This window comes from Vidua macroura, chromosome 1 (assembly GCF_024509145.1).
Source record: "Vidua macroura isolate BioBank_ID:100142 chromosome 1, ASM2450914v1, whole genome shotgun sequence".
NCBI lineage: Eukaryota > Metazoa > Chordata > Aves > Passeriformes > Viduidae > Vidua > Vidua macroura.
In genome coordinates, this window is record NC_071571.1 from 99,074,647 (window position 1) to 99,086,556 (window position 11,910).

Here is an 11,910-nt window from a genome sequence, read left to right on the forward strand (position 1 = left end):
CTACAGACACCAAGGGCAGTAAAGAAGGCGGGGAAGACGTGCTCCAGGAATGGCAGCAGAGCTCCCTCTGCAGCCTGTGGTGCAGACCAAGGTGAGGGAGCTGTGCCCCTGCAGCCCATGGAGGAGCAGAGATTCACCTGCAGCCCAGGGAGGAGCCCAGGCCAGAGCAGATGAATGCTCCCAAAAGAAGCTGTGACACTGTGGGAAGCCCACACTGGAGCAGGGTCATGTTTGGCTTTAAAGTTTTGCTATTTGTGTTGTGGAGTATGGGGACTGGGAAGGGGAGGGCAAAAACTTTGCCTTTGATGTTTCCTTTGCTCTCCTCTTATGGATTTTAATGGCATCAGACTGCAAGAGAACTAAGGATTATCTTTACTGTGAATGGCTTTTGTGCCCTTTCATTTGATTGGCTCATACAGAAATCACCAAGAGGCTGCAGTGAATCACTCTGACTCATTACCTTGAAGTAATAGGTTAGGTTTTTTACAATATTGTCTGGCTGCAAATGTGATTTAAAATTTTTTATATTGTCTTCAAAACATGAATTCACAGAAGGATAAAACCAGAATAAAAATAACTTTTCTTGATTCAGCTAATTTTTTCTTCAACAAAATTAAGAGGCGGGGGGGGCGGGCTTCAGCCTTGGTTTGTTTGGATTATTTTTTTTTTTTTTAATTTGAAGGAAAGATTTTTCTACAGGAAAGTACTAACATCAAAACAAACAACCAAAGAATGAAACTGACACATCTCTGTTCTATTTTTACTGCTCTTACAAGATTTGTTACATAGTATTTGACATAAGAGATCCATCATGCTTTAATTTTCCATCTGTGAAAAGGAAATGATATCCTATAACATTGTTTGCTATAAAAGGGTATTTTGCTGTTAATGTTTTTTTGCAGAAATGGTTAATTGCAAGTAACCTAGCAGTTATAGAAGTTAAAACTCCAGTCTGGAGGATCTCTGGAAGTCATCCTCTGTCTGTGTGAGCATCTGTCTGTGTGTAACTTTCAGCATTTATTTGTAAATTAGATATGAAAGCCTAACATCCACATCAGATTAGACCATCTGGCCCTAAAGAGGTCATATTAATGTGTTAAAGCAGAATTAGAGCTGGAATTAAAAACCCAAGCTCTTTTTCTTCTTTGAACTACAGACCTAAGGCAATGCAGAGGGGCTTTAGTATGAGCCACTACTCCAGGTGATATATTCAGTGAGTGTTAGCTTCACTCTTTGAATTCAATATATGTAATTAAACAAACAAAAATTATTAGTTTATATTATTTTGATTAATTTTTAATTTCATGACATGTATAGCCACCCATCTTTAACGGAGACTCATTTGTTTTTTTTACCAGTTATCTTATGCATTATGGAAACTGCAGTGTATCTGAAGCAAACTTATACTCAAAATATATTTAAACTATAGCATACTTAATGAAGGATACTTTTTCCTAAATCAAATTCAGAATAAATTTAATCCTTGAGGTTTGAGAACTAATAATAGCATTTCTAAATTTATAATAACTAGCACTGCTTAATGTGCAACTTTTAGACATCTAAATTCTTTTGAAAGATGTTTGACTGGAGTCTTATAGAAGTGAAATATAAGGGACTAATGTGTGTGTCTCAAACACTGATGGCTGGATGGCTGTGGAGGCAACCAAGGATTGTTTCCATTAACTGACTAACACACTGTTTCCAGGCAAAGTGCATAATTTACTAATAAAACTTTGTGGTTTTTGCAGGTCCTCTGACTTTCTTTCAATCACATGCATTTATGAATCTTGGGTGTTCCCTTTCCCTTAAGAGTAGGATGTTGCACACAGGTTAAATATACTATGCGTTACATATGAAAGCATTGCATTTATTGCTATTTAATTTCCAGCTTCTTTCTTTCATGCTGAGGCTATCAAAGTGAAAGAGCATTACTCATAGTAGTCTCAAAGTGGTTTCAAAGCATCAGCACTAGAACACTTACAGGGTGTACTAGAAGATATTTAAATACTGTGATTTTTACGCACTTAAGTTTGCTTGTTTATTTGACAATCAATAGTATTGAAGAGGTGGTTTGATAGCAAATTGTTTTTCCTGCTGGAAATGTTAAAAACTCCATGGGTGGTCTTATGGACTTTTCAGATTCAAAGTGGTGCAAATGGCATAGGAGAAAATTTATATTAATGCCTGTGGTTGCCAAAGTGACAGAAGCAGCAACTAACTAAAATAAATTTATAGAGGAGAAAAGTAGAAAAAAATTAGCAAGAAATCCTGTCTGTCTCAATGGAACTAGGGACTTGGCTCTATTTTATATAAATGGATATCTGGAAAAAATGAGAGAGGTTTTACTGCAAATGATTCTCACTGGAAGACTGAACGCATACTCAGATAATGAGATTTTCTTACAAGAAGCTGCAGTAGATGAGTCTATCATAAAGTCTTCATATGAACAAATGGAGAAAGCAGAGAGCATAAGAGCTGTCTAAGTGCAAAGATAGACTTACATTTTTGTTCAGGGAATAACACTACAGAATAGTTACAAGACTATATATTTACTATAGAAATGATACACAGTATGTAAAAAACATCAGAGGACTTAAGAAAATCAATTTCTATTTTCCCTTTAATCTCTGTCATATAGATATCGTACATGATCCTTTAAAATTTCTTAAGATACTAAATATCTTCATTTCTTACCTGTGACTTAGGGATCATGCATACGAGGCACAGTGTAGTCAAATATTTCTGTGGCACAAATTTGAATAAAAAAACACATCCCCAAGAGACTGGTCAACATCCTCAACATCACACTGTCAGCAGTGTATGTTGTATGCTTTCAAGAGTACTCTCTTCTCATGCTTAAAATTTCTTTCTGCACCTTTAAGTCTTCTGAATAAATGCTTAGCTGAACCTGATCGATCCCTATAAACCTTCTGTTTTGATAAATCATCATTTCCCTCTGAAAAGCTTTCCTTCAGAGTTCCTTAGATGCGCATAATGAGGTGTATGGAAAAACATGTATTGATAAAAATATGATATGTAGCCCAATAAGGGCTAAAATTGCCCCCCCAGTAGTTTCTACACAGAAATAACCTTACCTCCAACACTCCTGCCACAGCAGTATGAGTTTTATTCTGAATCAGGATAGATAGTTGCAATAAAACAAGCCACAGTTCTGTGACATGCGCAAACATGCCAAACAGACAACTTCCAGACAATCAAATACATTCTCCCTTCTGGAACATCCGATAATCTCCTGTGTTGTCTCACACATGAAAAATCAGACTAGTAAGCCACTGTGTCATCTAGGTCTCTGAACAGGAGATTATAAAGAAAGGTGTTAAGATACAGCAAATAAAACAGAAATTACCTTTTCCCATTGTTTTCCACAGACTTCAGATTCTGATTCACAGCAGATTTACTATGGAAGGTGAATTTACAGTATCTCTAGCCCATATAAACCAAACTTTTAAGTATTTTTATTTGGAATTACTTAAGTGACACCCTGCAGCTGAGTATTTTGTAATGCAGCAATTCCAAGAAGATTATTTAATATCATGCAAATTGATAGGCTATTTCCAAGGCTTTTATGAGATAATAATATCACTAAAGCAGACAAGAGAAAAAAGCATTTCTACCAGGTTGGGTTGATGTGATGCCTTGCATTCAGTTATGGACAATGTGTCACAGTACTGATATTAAATCTTGCTGTGAAGGAAGAGATAAGTCTACATTGGTTATGTCTGAAGAAATGCTAACCTAACATATTGACATAAAGAAATTTTTCAAATCAAAAAGACTGAGGATTGATATAGTGTGGCACTCCATTGTTTCTCCTGGCTCTGGGCAGCTCTGGCACCTGGAGCGGCACCGCCTCCCTCCGGAGACCGGGTTCGCCGCTTGCTCCCGGGTGCCACTTCTGCAGCACGCCGGTCAGGGCTTGCTGGGTTCTGTCGCCCGCACAAGGGTACGAGGCAAAGAGGGAAGGAATTGTCCAAATCACCCACGAGGGAAGCTGAAAAGCTTTAATGGCCGCGGGAGCCACGATGGAGAAGCTGCGGCTTGCTCTCCAGCGCCCACGTGGAGGAAATGGTGACCGGGACCCAGGAGTCGCGGGGTTTTATCAGGGGAGCAGGAGCCCCCCCCCACCCAAGGGGGACAGGTGCCGTGGCGATGACGTGGACCACGACGACCAATGGGGACGCGGCAGGGGCGGACACGGGGCTCTGGGGAGAATGGGGTCATGGGATCCGGGTGACAGACACAGAATTCTCAGGAGTGGACAGGGAGTGGTTACAGGAGTGGCAGGGGGAAGCTCCAATAGCAGGCAGCCTGGAGTGAACCATCGTGGGGAGGGGGAAACACGGGGGATGCACGGGGGTACACAGAACTCGGCTAGCTAACATAGATCAGAACCCCTAATCTAAAACCAAACCCGGGATGCAACAATATAGGCTTTTCATTTTCCATGGGTCCAGTAGTTATTTTTATGTACATGGAGGAAAAAAAGGCAATTTTTTGGGGTTGGGTTTGTTTTGGATTTTTAATCAGAAAGCACATATGTCTGTAGATTATACTTAGACCTTGAATTGTTTCACATGGGATTCATAGTTTTCTTCTTGAAGCCCATTCTAATCACATGAAAAGCAATTTTTTTTTTCTTTGTAATGGAGCCCATTCACAATGTCTTCACACATTAAAAAAGAGAAGAAATAGTGTTTAATGCTCTATCTTGTATGCCTTTTTCAAGGAGCATCCTGGACATTCAGAATGCCATTTTGAATCACTAGCTTTAGACCCATAAACATGACTTATTTTCTGAGAAAGAATTTTTGAAAATTACACTTGTGTTTTGAAGCAAAAGAAACCTTTTTTACAGTAAAATCAGTACAATAATGCAAAGTCTTCACTATAATTTGGCATTCAGAAATCTATTAATCTGTATCACTTCTTGAGATACCCATTCATCTTTGCTATTTTGAAGTGTTACATTACTGGTAATTCCTTAACTGAACATAACTGTTAACCCAACATAATATGTGAAAATATGTGAAAAGGTGGAAAAAGGTATAAGGCAAAGGCAAAATTGATATATCTTTGCTCATACCTAATGCATTTTTTCTAAATAATCTACCGCTTGGTCAAATCTGATGAGCTATTTCTGTGTCTGAGCTCCATATTGCAATGTCTCTGGAACTAAGGAAATTAAAAATTTGTCTAAAAGGAACAAATTTTGTTTCTCAGTGATGAGAGAGGAATAAATTGGACTAAACAGCTTTTGAGGGCCTTAGTATCCATAATTTACTAACCTGACCACAGCTTTCATTTCAAATTAATTTTCTACACTGCCAGGTGGCCATGCTGGCTGCATATTATTCTTCAGGAAGAGATTTGAAAACTAAATGGACCCAAATTCCAGGTAAAATGAAATAAGAATAGTTACCTCTGTTCTGCAGGATAGATTAAGAAAACAAGATATTTGTCTTTCTGTTTATATGCAAGGCAAATAAAGTCACAACTAAAAGGACTTGGATTGGTTTAATGTGTTATGAGGTTCATTGACTTAATTCTGTTTCCCACTATATTTGAATATATCTAGGTGAAATTAACAAGGGGATTTCAGAATATTAAAAAAGAAGGGCTTTTTTTCATTTATTTCTGTTGTTGGTTTTGCTGATAAAAGTGATCCCAACAAGGACTGAAATACATTTTTATCAGCAGAAAGTTCCCTTACCCTTTTAAACAAGAAACTGGATTCACAAACAGGGCACAGGACACAGTGCTCCCAGCATAACACAGTGGTTATATTCTGCCTCAGATTTCAGGGAAGTCCTACAGGCTACACTAGAAGTTATTAAAGTATAATGTGTTTGTTTCAAAAAGGAAGACAAAGACTCAGAGGTGAACTATTCTGTAGACTAGAACCACAAAATCAAGAGAGCAGTGCTGAAGTAAATGAAAGGAAAATCAAAAATGGAGTATTATTTTCAAGAACTTGGAGATTTCTTTCCTTTTGTCTGATTTTTTAGTAACAGCTTTTTTTAGACGTAGAATAATAATAACTGAACTTTGCAAGTGTATATGCTAACGCTTGACATTTCTGAAAGAGTGTAGAATAGTTCTGAATTTACTCTGTCTGGCTAATTCAGTGCTAGACAAGTCTACTGTCCACAGGAAAATATTGCAGTTATATGCAAATAATGCTGACACATTTTGAAACATCCTCAAGAAACTGGAACTGTAAATACTCTTCCACTACTTTTAAGCATAGAAATTATTGTGGGAATAAATCATAATCCCTTCCTGTTTATTTATTGCAAAAAGTAAGGAAGATTTTTTTGCCTTTTTGATCAACTCCTTGTTGAGAAAGAGAGGGAGTTCTAAAACAGCTTGGCAAACAGATTGTCTTCCTTTTTGTTTATCATTTCTTATAATCAAAAATAGCAGTAATTCATCTTCAACCTGGATAATACCAGCTCAGGGACTTTAGTCTTCTTAGGTTAATTTGCATGATGATCCATATGTACCATAATAACCTTTCATTTTTTTCTCATCTGCTGTTGTTTTTATAAAAAATATTTTTTTTTTAAGAAGAAAAAGAAAACAGTATTCCTTAAATAATATTCGGCTATTTCCCTGGAGATATAAATTGCATGAGGCAAAACTGGAAGGAAAAGAAATACTATGTTCTCTTAGCTATTACATTTATTGTGATGCTTCTGTATGTTATGATCTTATCTCAAAGATGTCTAATTAAGGACCTTCTCTCCCTCCTTCTTGCCAAGTCTACAAAAAGAATAGGCCATTTGATTTTTTCCTCTGGGTAAAATAGTACCATCAATCTTGAAACAAGATTTTCATAAACTTTTCAGTTTAAACATTAGCATACTCTTTTTAGGGAGTCTTTCTACTCTGGCTCAGGAAGAAAAGAAAGACTGAATATGCCTAAGTAAGGCCAGTTTATTACCCAGGTTGAGTGAGAAATTAGCGCTTGAACAGCAGAGAGAAGGAACACTCACTTCTGTCTTCTCTGCTTAATTTGGAAAGTTTTGAGCTCATCTATGTCAATGAAGAAATCCTCTGTGTTTATGTTATCTCCTATAGGACTCTTTTGGGTGACACATCAGGTCCATTGTTCTAATTGGAAATTCACACTCCGGGGGGGGGGGCGGGGGGGAATTAAAAAACATATTTCTCAAAGTACCATCCAAACAGAAAAAAATTATGAGAAGGTTTTGGTCTCTTTCATAACCAGCCACTACTTTGAAACCACCTTGTTGCCCTGATGCGGTGCACCAGACAGGTTAAATTAGGCTCAGAATCTGAACTACTCCATTACCAAGAGTTACTAGAGATTTTTAGAAGTGCAATTCACAACCTGTGACAGGTGAAAATGTCATCAGTCTTTTCTGCCCCATAAAAAGTGAAACTAGAATATTTGACTGTGAGAGAAAGCCATGAGGCTAATAGATCTAATTTCCATCTATTTTCCAGCACTGTTCTGATTAGTGCTGCTGTCTGTGCTGCATACAACTTTATTCTGACTTTGGGTTGCTGCTACTGTGCCTACTCTGAAGCTCCCTGGCTTTGCCTGCCCGGCAAAGGCACGGTCAGCAGCAGGGGACACTCCCCTGTTTCTCGAGGAGATTTGGGGAGCAGCTAAGACAGAGCGCTTTGCTGTCTGCCTTGTATTGGAGGAGAGGCGGCGTCCGAGGAGGCAATGAGGGAGTCGACTCAAGGCTGGGGAAAAAGTCTCAGGTTTAATCCGAGCTCCAAGGAGCTCCAAATGCCATTGTATCTGACAGCCGAAAGCACCCCCAAGGCTTTCGCAACAGCTCAAATACCGGGGCGGTAATCAGAGGGAAGGGAAACCTACCACCCAATGGGGGGATTCGGAGGAGTGGAAGGCAGAGGGATAGACAGACACACAAACCAATGGGGGAAGTTCAAGGGAGGGACCCCTGACCCTTATCTACTCACTCGATGCCCAAGGTGGAAAATTCTGGGAGAGTGGGATGGGGAGCCAAGTGATGGACAGGGTACCAGGGAGGGGACAGGGGAATGACTGAGCATTTTCAGGGAGATTGGCACTGAGGGAAAGGTGGGAAAGCTCAGGGTGTAACTACCAGGAGAAAATGGGCGGTGAAGGGGCAAAACATTACAGAACTGTTCCAGAGATATAAAAACACAATACAACAGGCTGCTGTATTAAACCGCTTTGCCATATTCCCATATGGAGCAAAAAACACATGCATACAAGCTGCTTTTTAAATTTTAATTAACTTAAGCTATCAGTGCCATAAGAAATAGTACTTTACTTATTATTCCTTAGTTTCACTTGCAAAATATGGTCAAAGATTAATCAAAAAGAGATGCACTGAGAAAAACCTTATGGCAGATATGCAGTGGTGTTGCTGAAACATGGTGTCATTAAAGGTGGAAGAAATTCTGCTCTATAGTCTTCATCTTCAAATTTTGTAGAGTCTGTTTTTTTATACTTTATTTCTTGTTACCTCCCATTTTTACCACATGAATTATTTTACATATAGTGTTTTAGCTTTGTTTGCCCTGAATACTGCTTTATCTGGCTCTAAATGTTCAGAAGATATTCTCAGTGTTTTGTGCTGGTGTCTGGTGTCCCTGGGGTGTCATCTTGTGCCTGTACTCTCAATGTCTCTGCTATCAGCCCATGCTGGTGTTCCCTGCTTGCAATGGGTGTGATCCAGTACCTTGGAAATGTCTCATTTTGCACACTTGACACTTATGCCTTTCTAGTTATTCTTCCTTCAAACTCCATCTGCAATGCACATATCTTTTTAAAGATGAGCATGTTCTACTCTCAAATCACTTCCTTGTCCAGAAGCCTTAGCTGGCCTATGATCCAGCCATCTATTTGGCCAAATATTTAGCTAAAATATTTTGTACATTGTGACCAAGCATATAAAACTATTTTACTGCTAACTACAGTAGTAAAGTCTGTATGAATGAGAGGTTGAGGGCAGAAATTATTTTGTTTCATTCTTCAGAAAATTTTTCATACTGAATAAGTGCATCCTGATGCCTGTTTGCTATGGTTTAACTTCTAATTAATTATTTCCCCAGGACATACACTAGCTGTCAGGGTAGGACATGCATTTACTGAGTATGTATGATACATAAATTAACTTTCTGATACTGTGAACAAGTTTTTTTGTGTTCAGGGAAGGATTGCAATAGACACATGACTAATGCATTTTCAAGGAAAGCAATTTCTGAAACTGTTGTTGGGTTTTATTCTTCTCTTGCATGGAAAGACTGAAATTTTTCTTAATTCTGCTGAGTTGCATATTTATTTGCACATTTAGCTGGCTGAGGCTAGTGGTAATATGGAGGTTAGAAGGGTTGCTGTATAGCTTATCAAAATTTCATGAAATGAGAAAAAATAATACAAGAACTTCTATTTCAAATTTTTATTTTCTTGTTTTTTGAAAGTAATGGTTAATTTCTTTAAAAATAGTTCTTTCTATTTTGACACTGATGAAATTCAGAAATTAAATGAGCACTTAATGCAAATTGAACATAGGCACAAGAAAATAGCTGTACTTATTCTTAGATTTTAGCAGCATGTCTGCCTGCTTAGAGATAAGGGAAGAAGTAGTCAAAGTGAAAGTTGTTAGCTGTCTTTGCATGAGATCATTCCTGCAGTTGAACCAGAATCCCTAAATTTTAGTACTCTCTTTCATCAATCTCTCTCCTTACTTCTTAAACCGGCTTTATTATCTGCCTACCAAAGATCTGGATGTATGAGAGAAACAGAAATACTTGGTATTTCTAGACAGACTTTAAAAAAATATTTCTTTATGTTTTAATAGATAAATGCTCTTTTCACCATGATCTAAAAAACTGAAATTAAATGGGATACTCTGGAAGAAAAGATTGAATCCAAGGTGCTAGTATAGTTACTAAATAATGTGTTGAGAACACCGTCAATATATCTAAAGCTGTCTGGCTCACCAATTGATTTGTTATGAAAATTATTTTTCTATTGTAGCTGAAATATTTAAAGAAAAACTTGCCCTAGGATATAAATTGTGAACCTTCACAGGTCTGTTCTGACTCTTCTTCAGGTATGGGAGGTAAGAGGTCAGATCTTGTTTCATATTTCAGCTTTCAAATATTCTTATTCTTCCTCTAAGCTTTAGCAGAAAAATCTTTCCCTAGTTCTGTCTTCACAGCAAGCCAAAAAATCAGGGCCAGATTTCTCCTTCTGCTTTTGAGTTTTTCCACAGCATGCTTCCAGATTATTGCAATGTATCATCACTTCTGATAGAAATGAGTTCAAGTTTGGATCATATGTTCTTTCAATAAGACATAAAAAAATTGCTAATAGACCATGCTGGGAGAAAGTTTTTGTTAGTGCCTATGCATATTTCATTGCTAACCTTTTTTATTCTGCTGCTTTTCCAAAAAAAGTGAAGTAAATATTTTTCTTTCAAGTGCTGTATTTAAAAGAAATCATATTTGCAGAGCCATGCATTTCAAAATTGCTAGGATATGTCAGGTTAGACAATATGATTAATTCCAGTGTTGTATAAAACTTTGTAGTGGAATTAATCAAATTCATGAAAATGTCCTTCATTGGATTGTATTTTTGGATAGGAAGGAAGAGTAAGAATTTGAATATTTCAAATAGATCTTGTTTATTGAAGTGTAAGCTGTAATCCAACAGGTCTTGCCTTTTTATTAATACTATTATTTTAAAAGTTGCTGGTTTTGATTTCTAATTACAAGAAAATACAAGTACTTGGAGTCGCTAAACATTATATTTTTCTATATCTATATTTGAGATTTACATAGACACATAATGTAAGGGTCTTCACCTTTTAAAAATTGTTTAATACTTGTTTGAGCTACTGGTAAAACCTAGAACTCTTAATATCATTATACAAAATGCTCAATTCCAAATCTTGTCAAACACTGGTGACATCCTTTTCTTCTTTCTTAAGGAATCAATGCCTATTAACATCTTGTATGTGTGAATCAATGCCTATTAACTTCTCGTGTGGCCCTCCTCCCACCCCAACCCCCTCCTCCTTGGACCTGATCTGTGATCTCAGGAGCTCCTGACAAGGCTTGACTGAACGAGCTGAATGGTGAAGTGCCCCTTTACCACACCATTTGTGTGATGAAGTGTCCCCTGACCATATCAGGGAACTCTTGCAAGGTAAAGGTGGAAACAGTTCTGACCATATCAGCAATATCAGCTGCCTGACCTAAGTGGGGAATGAAGGGTTAATAATTATACTTCTTAGCCATGGAAAATTATTGCCCTGAATCATAGCCTGAGTGAAAGGGTACCATCATTATGAAACCTTTTGAAAAGGTCTGGAACTGCCCTGCACACACAAACTCCTTGAGGTGCAACCCTTGCCTGATGAGAAACACTAAGGATTTGATGTGCATATTCCACTGAATGCAATGGGAATTTTTGATAGGCACCTTTACACATACAAATAGAGATAAATCTTGCTGCCTGGCTGCATGCCAGGCATGAATTGATAAGGACATGAATGTCATTGCTATAATTCTAGCAAATCCTATTGAATAATTTTATAAATGTTAAATCAGTTAATGATTAAGTACTGCTAACCCCTTTTGCACCTTCTTTTTTTGTATCTATATCCTTTTACCCTTTTGCATCCCCACTATCCCTATAAATCATCCTAAACTGATTCTACTCCGATTTTCCTGCATATGCTTCATCTATGAAGTAAGTGAGTGAAATTTTTAACAAATTTATATTAAAACTTGCTCTTTTTTTCCAATATATTTATAGTAATTCTTTAAGCTGTCCAAACCACTGATTCATGATAACCTGTCAAGATTTTTTGAGAAGAGACAGAGGCTGTTAATGTATTAGGAATCAACCAGGGA